This window comes from Cynara cardunculus (assembly GCF_001531365.2).
Source record: "Cynara cardunculus var. scolymus isolate 2C chromosome LG 12, CcrdV1, whole genome shotgun sequence".
NCBI lineage: Eukaryota > Viridiplantae > Streptophyta > Magnoliopsida > Asterales > Asteraceae > Cynara > Cynara cardunculus.
Genome location: NC_037539.1, coordinates 22,413,788 through 22,426,952, shown reverse-complemented (window position 1 = coordinate 22,426,952; position 13,165 = coordinate 22,413,788). Strand labels below are relative to the sequence as shown.

At 38.3% G+C, this 13,165-nt stretch overlaps 1 non-coding gene across 1 annotated transcript; it reads right to left on the bottom strand.

The window, feature by feature from the left end:
• Positions 1–1,115: 1,115 nt before the first annotated feature.
• LOC112524017 lies at positions 1,116–1,222 on the bottom strand. Its single transcript, XR_003070344.1, has one exon. It is a non-coding gene; the product is annotated as a small nucleolar RNA R71 (small nucleolar RNA).
• Between the last annotated feature and the right edge of the window lie 11,943 nt (positions 1,223–13,165).

The window sequence follows — 13,165 nt, the reverse complement described above, 5'->3', positions numbered from 1 at the left end:
ATTTTTATCACAAAGAGATTTGGGTCAAAATCGCATTCCTTTTACTTTTTAGCTAGATCGGCAAGTTTTGAAGTGGTAAATGTAAAAACCTTATGGAATTTTATGAGGCCCGTTATAAAAGTTAACTTTCGAGAGATTGGTGCTTTTATAAACAACTCGTAAAAGTCTAACCATTTTATTGTTAATTTTATTTTAAGCAACACTTGCACCCATGCTCATCATTTAATATTAGAAGTTTATTTCGTTAATTAGCTAGTCGGTCTTATTTCGGTCTTTTTATAAACATAAATCCAACTTTATTTTACATCTCGAAACTCGTGCAAGAAGTTCATGAAAAATCTCTAAATCTCTACCTTCTCTGTGGGAATGATCTCGGTACTTTGTAACACTTTATTACTTGCAAGCGATCATAGTGTCGGCGTGCTGTTGCACCGCCACTGTGGGGACATTCTGCCCACTAGGTGAACACGAACTATCCCGGTCCTGTCAAGTTTTTGGCGCCGGTGCCGGGGAAGGTAACACAATTTTTATCCTGAGATATTGATTTTTCATTTGAGCCTTGTTCTTTTGTTTCACACGTACTTCCCGTGTTGTATGCCAAGGCTACAATACGGTGAACTTTTACCTCTTGATCTTGAATTAGAAAGAACAATTAGAAGACGTAGAAGAGGTAGAAATAATCGTAACCGTACCATGGGGGATAATCCAACTCCACGGGAAGCCATAGTTAACATTGCCGATGATAAAAATAGAGGCATACGGGACTATGCAACTCCCGAATTCGGTCAGTTAGCCGCGGGAATAGGTATGCCCGAAATGACAGCCACAACTTTTGTACCAAAACCGGTAATGTTCCAAATGATTTCCGCAATGGGTCAGTTTGGGGGATTATCGTCGGAAGATCTGCAGTCTCATTTAAAATCTTTTATCGAAATGACAGATCATTTTAAAATTCCCGGAGTTACACAAGAAGCCTTACGCTTAAGCTTTTCCTTTACACATTGAAGGATGGAGCTAGAGCATGACTAAATTCTCAACCACCAAACTCGATCCTAACTTGGAATGATTTGGCGGAAAAATTTCTGAAAAAATACTTTTCTCTGACGAGGAATGTAGAAATTAGAAATGAAATTATGACGTTTCGACTAGAAGAAGATGAAGTGGTTTCGGATGCATGGGAGAGATTTAAGGACCTTCTGCGGAAATGTCCTCACCACGGAATCCCTCATTGCATTCAATTGGAGACATTTTATAATGGTCTCTCCAGTTCCGCTAAAATTAGTCTTGACGCAATGGCCGGCGGTGCGTTCACAGCTAAGACCTACAACGAAGGACATAACATTTTGGAAAGAATTTCAAATAATAATACCGAATGGTCAAATCCTCGTGCTGTTGTTTCTAAGTCTGCTTCAGGTATCCATTAAATTGATGTCATCTCTGCTTTAAATGCTCAAATGGTAGCTTCAACTAATTTGGTTAAAAACAATTTACGTTTGAATGGAGAGAATAAGCAAGTTCAATCCATAATGTCCAACCCACCTATGTCTGAATCTTGTGTCTTTTGCGGTGAGGGCCATTCGTATGAAATTTGCCCCATAAATCCTGTCTTGGTGAATTATGTTGGGAGTCACGCTAGAAATAGCCCATTTTCTCCCACATATAATTCAAATTAGAGGAATCACCCCAATTTTTCTTAGACCATAAATCCTGGACTTCAACCCCCCGGGGTTACTTAAGTCCAAAATCGGCCACAAAATCCCTGGGATATGGGCAAGGTGCTTTGCACAATTACCAAAATGGACAATCCTCACATTCACACATGCCTAGGAAAAATGCATCGGACGGTAATGGTTCACTCGAATTATTACTTAAAGGTTTTTTAAACCAAACCAATGAAACGTTAAAGAGTTTCGAAACCTAACTTGGCCAATTTGCCGCCGATCTCAAGGGTAGAGCTTTAGGAACTTTGCCTAGTGACACGGAGACCCCTAAGGGTAAAGAACATATCAAAGTCGTGACCGTGTTGAGTGAGGAGAGTTCAAAAGTCAATTATGATATATGTGAAACCGTCAAAGAATCGACACATCAAAACGAGGTTTCACATGCTTTTGATAGGTCAAATATTCCAATTTCGAATCCTTCCACGGAAGAAACTCAAAAATCCATTTCTATCCATAAAACAGTCCCTGTTTTAACTTCCAGTAATGTGCAGCTCTCTACTAAAAAGCCCGACAGTGGGAAGATTGTGCCCACTGTCCAACCAACCAGATCTGTTCAACCAGCTCCAAATTTGCAGAACTTACCTTTTCCACAAAGAATGAAAAGCAAAAATGTGGACGAGCAGTTTAAGAAGTTTTTGACATCTTTAAACAACTCCACATTAACATACCGTTGGTAGAAGCCGTCGAGCAAATGCCAAGCTATGTTAAATTTTTAAAAGACATTTTGCATAAAAAGAAAAGGTTGAATGAGTTTGAAACGGTTTCTTTGACCAAAGAATGTAGTGCGCTCCTTACTTGTAAAATTCCTCTCAAATTAAAAGACCCAGGAAGTTTTACCATCCCATATTTTATAGGAGGAAAAGAAGTAGGCCATGCCCTATGTGATTTGGGGCAAACATTAATCTTATTCCATTGTCAGTTTTTAATAAGCTAGGAATAGGTGAAGTCCGTCTAACGACCGTGACTTTACAATTGGCGAATAGGTCCATTGCGTATCCTAAAGGTAAAATAAAGGATATTTTTGTCCAAGTCCATAAATTTATTTTTCCGGTCGATTTTCTAGTTTTGGACTATGAAGCTGACAAGAATGTCCCCATCATCTTAGGACGACCTTTTCTTGCAACCGGGAGAACCTTAATTGATGTGCAAAAGGGGGAGTTGACCATGAGAGTTAGTGATCAAGAAGTGAAATTTAATGTGTTTAATTCCCTTAAGTTTCATGGAGAGGTAGGCGATTGTTCAGTCATATCTGCTTTAGGTGAAGATCTAGAAATAAGTTTGATTGACGTTACCTACAAAAATAACATTGGGGAAAATCTTGAGGACATTTTGGAAGACTTGGAAGATTTGGAAGATTTAGCGGCATTTGATCAACTTGACTTTAAAGATAAAATTGTCCAACCACCATCCATAGAGAAAGCCCCCGATTTTCGAGTTAAAGCCACTACCTAGTCACCTTAAGTATGTTTATCTTATGGAGGAGGAAAAATTACCCGTAATTATTTCTTTGAAATTAAGTAATGAGCCAAGAATTGAGGTTGATAGAGGTATTAAAAGCTCACAAAAGAGCCATAGGTTGGACCATCGCAGATATTAGAGGAATTAGTCCCTCCCTTTGGCAATATAAGATTATCTTGGAAGAAAATAGAGTTGGCAAGGTGCAACCGCAAAGGAGACTAAATCCCATTATGAAAGAAGTTGTGAAGAAAGAAATCTTGAAGTGGTTAGATGCGGGTATTATATATCCCATTTCCAGTAGCAGATGGGTGAGTCCGGTGCAATGTGTACCGAAGAAAGGTGGAACTACGGTTATCACCAATGAAAAAAATGAGCTCATCCCTACTAGGACCGTCACCGGATGGCGGATTTGCATGGACTATAGGAAATTAAATCTAACAACCAAAAAGGACCATTTCCCTTTGCCCTTTATTGACCAAATGCTAGATCGATTGGGCGGAAAAGAATATTATTGCTTTTTGGATGGTTACTCGGGTTACAACCAAATTCACATAGCACCCGAGGATCAAGAGAAAACAACTTTCACTTGTCCTTTCGGTACTTTTGCTTTTAGGCGTATGCCGTTTGGTCTTTGTAACGCACCGGCTACCTTTCAATGGTGTATGATGTCAATTTTTTCGGACATGATTGAGGATACGATGGAAGTTTTTATGGATGACTTTTCCGTCATTGGTACGTATTTTGAAAATTGTCTTGACAATTTAAAGAAAAGTTTGGAAAGATGTGAAACTCATGATTTAATTTTAAATTGGGAGAAATGTTATTTTATGGTACAAGAAGGAATTGTTTTAGGTCACATGATTTCTAAAAATGGTTTGGAGGTTAATAAAGCAAAAATCGAGGTAATATTGCAATTGCCCGAACCATCTTCGGTCAAAGGCATTCGAAGTTTTTTGGGACATACGGGTTTTTACCGAAGATTTATTAAGGATTTTTCTAAAATTGCAAAACCCTTGTGTAACTTGTTGCATATCGATCAAACTTTTGAATTTACCTCCGATTGTAAAAAAAGCTTTTGAAACCATTAAAAATGCTCGTCTCGGCACCTATTGTCATTGCCCCCAGATTGGACCAAGCCTTTTGAGGTTATGTGTGATGCAAGTGACTGGGCCGTAGGTGCCGTTTTGGGACAAAAGCAAAACAAGATTTTTCACCCCATCTACTACGCAAGTAAAACCTTGGTGGAGGCTCAGTTAAATTATACCACCACAGAAAAAGAATTACTTGCAGTAGTATTTGCATTCGATCGTTTCCGATCCTACTTGATTGGCACCAAAGTTACCGTTCATATGGACTACTCTGCCATCAAATATCTCTTTAATAAAATCGACGCTAAGCCGAGGCTTATTAGATGGGTTCTTCTTTTGCATGAATTCGATCTAGAGATAGTTGATCGCAAGGGATGTGACAATCAAGTGGCCGATCATTTGTTAAGGATCGAAGGCAAAGTGTCAAGCGGGGGAAACCATGTGATAAAAGAAACTTTTCCCGACGAGTACATTTTGGCAATACAAGAAAATCATCTAAATGAACTTCCATGGTATGCCGATGTTGCCAACTACCTTGCTTGTGGGCTTAAGCGACATCATCTTCACTGTCAACGTTTGAAGAAATTTCTTCATGACTGTAAGCACTACTTATGGGACGTTCCATCTCTTTACAAAATAGGAGCTGATCAGGTCTTGTGAAAATGTGTCCCAAATTTTGAAATCCCATCTTTGTTGAAGGATTGGCATGCTTCACCGTATGGTGGTCACTTTGGTGGACAATGTACGGCGGCAAGAATTTTACAAACTGGATTTTTTTGGCCTACATTGTTTAAAGACGCATTTGATTTTGTGAAGAGATGTGAGCAGTGTCAAAGAATGGGAAACTTGTCCCCACGAAACGAGATGCCTTTAAATAACATCCTTGAACTTGAACTTTTCGATGTTTGGGGCATTGATTTCATGGGACCGTTTCCCATGTCTTTCAATAATCAGTATATTTTGGTAGCGGTTGATTATGTTTCGAAGTGGGTGGAAGCTAAGGCATGCCCGAAGAACAATGCGAATACGGTAATCAATTTTTTACATAAAAATATTTGTGTCCGTTTTGGAACACCCCGAGCTTTGATAAGCGATGAAGGGATGCATTGTATGAATCGAATGCTATCTATCGTTCTCACCAAATACAACATCCAACACCGAGTAGCTACGTACCATCCCCAAACGAATGGTCTTGCCGAACTTTCTAACCGAGAAATTAAAAATATTTTAGAAAAAGTTGTAAGACCGGATCGTAAGGATTGGTCGCTCAAGTTGGATGATGCATTATGGGCTCATCGAATCGCATTCAAGACCCCTTTGGGAATGTCACCGTACCAGTTAGTTTTTGGAAAAGAATCTCATCTTCTGCTCGAATTGGAATATAAGGCGTTTTGGGCGATAAAGGAATTTAATTTGGACGCAAATTCGGCTTGAGCAAAAAGAAAGCTCCAACTTAATCAGTTGGAAGAATGGAGATTTCATGCCTACGAGAATGCCAAACTCTACGAGGTAAAAACAAAATTTTGGCATGATCGTAGGATAAATCGCCGAATTTTCGAAAATGGTCAAAAAGTACTCTTTATTCTCGACTAAAGCTTTTTCCCGGAAAACTTAAGTCGAGATGGTCTGGACCATTCACCACAGTAATTGTGGGAAAATTCGAAACTGTGGATCTTTTAAATCCCCAAGATAATAGCACTTTCAAAGTTAATGGGCATAGGATAAAGCATTTCCTCTCGGAGGGAATAATCGATCCAACCCAGTGATTTTTTTTGAAAATGGGATTTTCAAAACTTTGTAAATATTGTATTTTGAAAGCAATAATGGAGAAAAAGAAAAAAAATAATAAAGGAAAAATCTGGTGTTTTTGAGTAGACAGTGGGAAGTTTGTGCCCACTGTCTAGGTCATCCGAATTTTAAAAGAGGAGCCAACAATATTTTGTTTTTCTTGTGTCAACATATACATTCTTTTTATGATAATAGGAAATTGGCTGGAAATGAAGTGTTTAAGGAAAAGACATGATGTCACCTTGAGGTAAACATGAGAGATTGTGAAAAGAGGGTTTTTGAGTCATATCATTGGTTAAGTACATCTTAGATGCTTAGCCTTTGATATGTGGGTTTTTTTTGAGAAATGTTTAGAAAAAGAAAAATAAATGGGAAGAGGGTAGAAGAATTTTTTTACATTTTTCAAGGGTGATAATGAAGAGCAAGATATTATTTTAAAAAAATGACCAACTTTTGACGAAATTTTGAAAATAAAATTTTCAATAATGTATTTTCAGCATATGTCTTTTTGAAAATTTTGGGTAAAATACTTGTATTTTGTACAAGTACTTGTACCATATGAGGAGACATCATGAGCATGAGGTCATTCTATTTGGTCATCTTTTTTTTAAAATAAAAATAAAAATAACTTGTAATCATGATCTCTCAAATCACCTTTTTCATTTTTTCCTTCCCAAGATTTTAAAAAAAGATTTTTTATACAAAACCCACTTATTTCTCCTCCCTCATTTCACTCTTTCGTCTCTCATTTCTTCTTCAAGAAACCGCCGGCCACACTTCTCCTCCATGGCAAGACCCAAGCCCGGTGAGAAACCACCCATCCCGGCATTCGCTTTGCCGGCGAAAGACCGCCGCCGCTTCTACCACCAGTACGTTGCCGACGACCGCACCTGTTGCATCCTCGTTGGCCGAACCATCTTCATCAGCTACGGGAGGATCCTCCACCGCCAGTGCCATCAACGCGAGCACCATTGCCGCCTTCCGCAACCCCACTCCGACGATTGTAAGTTCATCTCCTCTACCCTCTTCATCCACACAACACTCACCCCCAACCACCACCGTACTCTCTTACGATGATGATGGTATGGTTGTCCTCACTAGGGTGGCTCTATCCTCTCATTTGGCGGAATCCTCCTCTACCCCAAAACCATTTTCCATTTTATTAAGTACTTCATATGCCCCTCCCGCGATTGCACCCACAAAATCCACTCGTAATCCCATCCCAAGTGATGTGGAACCAACCCTAGCCCCTTCACCCACGGTTTCCCCAAATCGCTCACGGTTCAAATTGAATCAAATGGGGGAGGGTGAGGATGAAGGATTGGACGACATTACTTTTGATTTTGAAGGTATACCGGAGGGAGGACAAACTGAGACTTACCTGTTCGAGACACCGTCAATCATTTGTGCCGGTAAAAAGCCCGATAAGACTCCCGAAACAGCCCCTACTATTGAAAGGAGGCAAACTCATTCATCGAGTCAAGCTTCGGGTGGGCCGAAGACTAGGTCCCAACAATGGCGGGAAAAGGGTAAAGCAAAGGTGACGGAGGCTCTTGATGATGATTATGAGCCAGAAGAGGAAGAAACTCTAGTCCCGACACTGCGTAGACGACGGACTGTTTCGCGCTCGAAAGGTACATCTTCATCCTTTGATGATCGGTTGGATCTTATACGAAATAATCGATTTTTATGTGAACGGGCTTTTGATCCAAAACTTAGTGAAAAACTCATGTACATTAAGCACCATTTACTTGCACATCATTGGGAAAACATGCTTGCCATCCTATGCGAAGTAAACGAGACGTTAGTGAAGGAATTTTTTGCAACTATCGGGACTTCCAAAAATGACACAATCGTCATTCGAGGAACACGGGTCAATTGGACGGCACCAAAGTTAAACTCGATGCTTCATCTCACCGCTCCCTTTGTTTGTTCATACCGACAGTTTCTCGATGGTGGGTTTGATGTGTCGGAAGAAGATATAGCACGAGCGCTTCTTTTACCTGGATATCGTTGGTCGCAAGACAACCGTAGAAAGATTTTGATGTCCGGGCATTTGACTTTAGAAGCAGCTCTTTGGTTTCAATTTGTGCGTCACAATATCATGCCTTCCATGCATGATCGGACCTTGTCTAGGGCGAAATGTATTTTGGTTTATTGCATCGTAAAGGAACTCCCGATCGACGTGGGTGCTCTCGCTTATTCGACCATACTAACATCGATTATGCGAGCTAGTTCGTGTTTGATATTTCCAGGTTTGATCACGAAGTTGTTGACAGCCACAAAGGTACCTGTTTCAGAACATGAGATCATCACCTTCAACCATTCATTGCTCGATCAAGGTACGGTCAACCGCATGCACAAGCCGGACCAAGAAAACACCGACTTAGCCAACGATGCTATGGGCCCGCAAATGTCACTTGGACCTGCTGCAACCAGCCCTCGAAGGCCTGAAGACCCTGCTGTTCCAGCCTCTTCACCAGCTGCAACTACCCCTCCGACCAATACCGACATCCCGTCGATACCACCTACGGCCATGGGGTATGGTTCGGAGGTTTGGTTATCACTCATGGCGAGCCAATGGGAGGAATGTAACCTGAAGATGGGGATGATAGTTGATGCTTTAGCCAAGGTTACAGAAAGAATCATGCAAGTGGAAGATCGAGTTGCCGGACTAATGACGTGTTCGGAGAAGTTTTGGATGTATACCCGAGATCGGAACCGGGTCGTGAACAAGTTTCTATCGCACAAGAATGTTATGCTAGCTTCGGAGATCCTGCGCTTTCTTGGAGGCCTTTTCCATCCTCAAGTTAGGCTTCCGAAGATTCGATGGACCACCACACCGGATGCCACGGGTGAGGCATCCGCTTGTCGAGACGACACAGGTAAATTGGATTGATCATCTTCCTAGGTGTTTCATTATGACTTTTTAAACTCAAAAACAATATTTTTTTGGATTGGGTGTTTAATACTTTATCTGACCGCTTCCTTTTGTGTTCATATATGGCGGTCGTTGATTTGTGATTAAGTCTTTTGATAAATTGCTACTCTAACTTACTTTTGTTTCTTATTTGGGCGTTGATAATTTTTTGGTATATCGTTGGCTTATTCTTCAGTTTCAGGTGTGATTTCCTTGATGAAATCTTCGGGTTGCAAAAATTAAAATGATGTGGGCCATCTTTCTTTTTGGCCCAAACACTTTCCATTGTTACCAAAACCAAACACTTTAAACCCGTTTCTACGAAGAGGATATTGTTCGTTTTAAGTTTGGGGAAGGTTGTATGCCAAAGTGTTGAGAAAAAATTCATGAAATACCAAACGTCTTCGGAATATTAGAAGACACAAAAAATAGAAAAAATAAAGCAAAAAGCTTTAACCCAAAGACAAAAAGTGAATATTACTTCTTGGGTTTCTTGAAAGTGTCAAAGACACAACAAAAAGAGCCAAAAAGTCGAAATCATTCAAAGCAATTGTTGTCATTCAAAGACAAGTTTGGGGGGAATTTTTTTAGCCAAAAACACTAACCCGATAAAAGTCCCACCGATTAATTTTTGCACCTCGAAGATCAAAGAAGGGAAGTTGCACAACATCCAAGCCCGACGATACTTCAACGCCCCTCCGTATCTTATGATTTCTTGTTCCTCTTTGTTCATATTCTGTTTATTTTGATTACTTGAGGACAAGTAATAACTTAAGTTTGGGGGTATGATAACTCTTATTTTTAAGAGTTATTTCCTATTTATTTCCTCCCTTTTTGCTATTATTCAATACCCAATTTTCTTGTTTTTACTCTTTTATTCCAAAAAGTTTTAAAAAGATGATGAAACACAAAGGAAGAGGTATTATTCCAAAAACCTGTATTTTTCTGACAGCATTGCCCACTATGGCACTATTGTGGGAAGTCTACCAGCCTTGTTACATCTTCTTGGGAAACGTGCAGCTTGACGATTCCTCCAGATATTTTCTCTAGCTGTTTATGAGTTGTCTTCCTTCTTCTATTTGATTTTCTTTTGTATTTTCTTAACTTTGTACTAATTACCCTTAAGTTAATGATTGGGTGTCCTTTCTCCATTCCTCTCCCCTATATAAAGAGGCTTGGGGGAGCCATTTTGAGGTGTGCCTAACACCATTTAAGACATTACTCTCTAGTGTGTCTCTCTTCTCTTTTCTTAATTATTATTATGCTTTTTAATTAAATACCTTTAATTAATGACTTTAATTTATGTCTTTAAATTATGTCTTTAATTTATGTCTTTAATTTCTAGTATTTTACTTCCATGTACTTGTAATTTAGTTTTACATTAATGCAATTTATATTTCAGTATTATTTCATGTCTTTAATTACTTTTATTATGTCTAGCTAAATTACTTGTATGGGTGTGGGTGTGAGTTTAACTTAGGATGTTTATATAATATTTGGTTGTTTTTATCTTTTATCACTTTGTAACTTGGTCACTTAAGACGGTGCTTAAAATGCGGATAAGTTGATCACTTTGAAGTGTTAATATTAGATCTTAGACCCAGAGATGGGCGGATCTGAAATACCGCTTAAGTGATGCACAATGAACTCGAGAGGATCTTTGAATAATTATGTGGAGACGCGAATTTTGTATGCATCTAGCTAGGGGTTAAGCAATAGGTATTTTTATCACAAAGAGATTTTTGTCAAAATCGCATTCCTTTTACTTTTTAGCTAGATCGACAAGTTTCGAAGTGGTAAATGTAAAAACCTTATCGAATTTTATGAGGCCCGGTTATAAAAGTTCACTTTCGAGAGATCGGAGCTTTTATAAATAACTCGTAAAAGTTTAACCATTTTATTGTTAATTTTATCTTAAGCAACACTTGCACCCATGCCCATCATTAAATATTAGTAGTTTATTTCGTTAATTAGCTAGTCGATCTTATTTCGATCTTTTTATGAAGATAAATCCAATTTTATTTTACATCTCGAAACTCGTGCAAGAAGTTCATGAAAAATCTCTAAATCTCTACCTTCTCTGTGGGAACGATCTCGGTACTTTGTACCACTTTATTACTAGCAAGAGATCATAGTGCCGGCGTGCTCTTGCACCGCCACTATGGGGACATTCTGCTCACTAGATGAACACGAACGATCCCGGTCCTGTCACACATACTTGAATATCATATTGATAATATCAAGTCATCATTATCTTTCTCATCAACATCATATTTCATATCATGCATATACTTAAATATCATGTACAAATACAATCAAGTTATCATCATATGCATATAACCACATCATGCAAATATCATGAATAAAATACTTTTTAATAATCATGTATATATCCCATATAAATCTCATAATATACTCACATTCAATCGTTAACGTTCGATAGGTCGTTTTCTCAAAAATCGCAACGTACGTGATAATTCATACCATCCCTAAGCACCTTAGGTAATCGAAACTAAATTGATCATTATTCTCCAACAATCTTAGCACGACTAAACTTAACAATTTATATTGATCAACCTCCGATATCATAATATCTCAAGTTCGCTCAAATATTTTCTTGAAATATTATTTAATAATGTGACGTGATTATAATATTAATTGTTGCTCGTTTATTTTATAAAAATAAGCAATACACTTCACATTTTCTTGAACCATAAGTATTTTACTAAAATAACTAAACTATATAGTTCGTGTGAATCCCAAATATCAATGAAATCAGATAAATCTTCAAGAACACAATTGAGAGAAAAGAGAGATTTTCACCAAGCTTTGTATGTGTATTTCTTGAGAGAGAATTACAAAGTGATTAACAATAACTAACTACAATTAAGCTACTAAAAATCTATTTATACTAAGAAAGTAATAAAGCTAACTATTACAAAATGAAAGAACTTGAATGCAACATATTAGCACAATCTTGAACCCAACAATCTTCCCCTTTGGATTCAAGTTTGAGACATTGTAAATCTTGACTTTTTTAGCCCAAGAAGTGTCTCAAACCTCCTTAAAGCACTATGATATTGCAACTTTTCATCTAGCAGGTCAAGAGCATTAATTAGAAGATACCTTTCCTTCGGACTCATTCTCTCCGATTCTGCAGCTTTATCATTGTCTGCTTTAATCTTCTCAAGCGCCCGACGCACCATCCTTATTGTACCGTCACCATACTTGTTCAGCTCACTGAATCTCATAAACTTCTTTACCTTCAACATCATAGACCACACCAAAGTCCGGATCTTCAAGAATAATGTAAAGAGGATAACCTTCAATATCTTCAAGTTCTTGATCTAGTCTTTTCAAACTAATACTCTTTTGGTTATCTTCAAGACCCATTTGAATATCTAGAACCATCGATACTTTGACATGACTCTTCATATATCTCTTGATAGCTTCAAGAGCAATAACTGCTCCTTCTCTTCTTATTGTAAGATTCTGCAGTTCATGATACATATGCTCCAGATCTTCTAAATAGAGATTTGAGAAATCAGCTTTGCTGAAAGTCCAGATACATCCATCATGTCTTGTAACTGTAAACACCGGATACCAAACTCTTGTTTGATGGACACAATACGAAGTCTGGTTCGTACTTGACTTATCGGAAGGCGCTTCGCTTTCAGATAATGTTTATAATCCAAACGATGTTCTTGGGTTTCTTTATGAATCCTGACAACTTTATCAGCACTAAGACCTTTACGATGTCGAATAAAGATGCCAAAGTAGATGTCCTCCAGGTAAGGTTCTTTAATTCGTGCTCTGTCATAACCTGGAACATTAGCTCGAATTGCAAACGGCATGTAATTCTTGGTAAATATTTCTGTAGGATCATATGCTATTCTCGAAGTTTCTTAAATGCCTTGATCAACTGCGGTGGAAGGTTTAGAAGGAATCTGATGATCACCCTGGAATGGAAAGATCAGATCATCTTCGTTGATGTCAGCTTCAAAGTCAAAATATGTTAACCCATATCTGACAGTAGAACAGTTTAAAGGAATTTAAAAAGAGAATTGTAGAAGAAGATGAATAGAAATCGGTCGTCGCTTTCTTTATTGAATGGAAAATACAATCTCTCAAAAACCCTAATCGACTCTCATGTGATGTGTTTGAATCTGTGTGTTACAAAGTGTTGATAA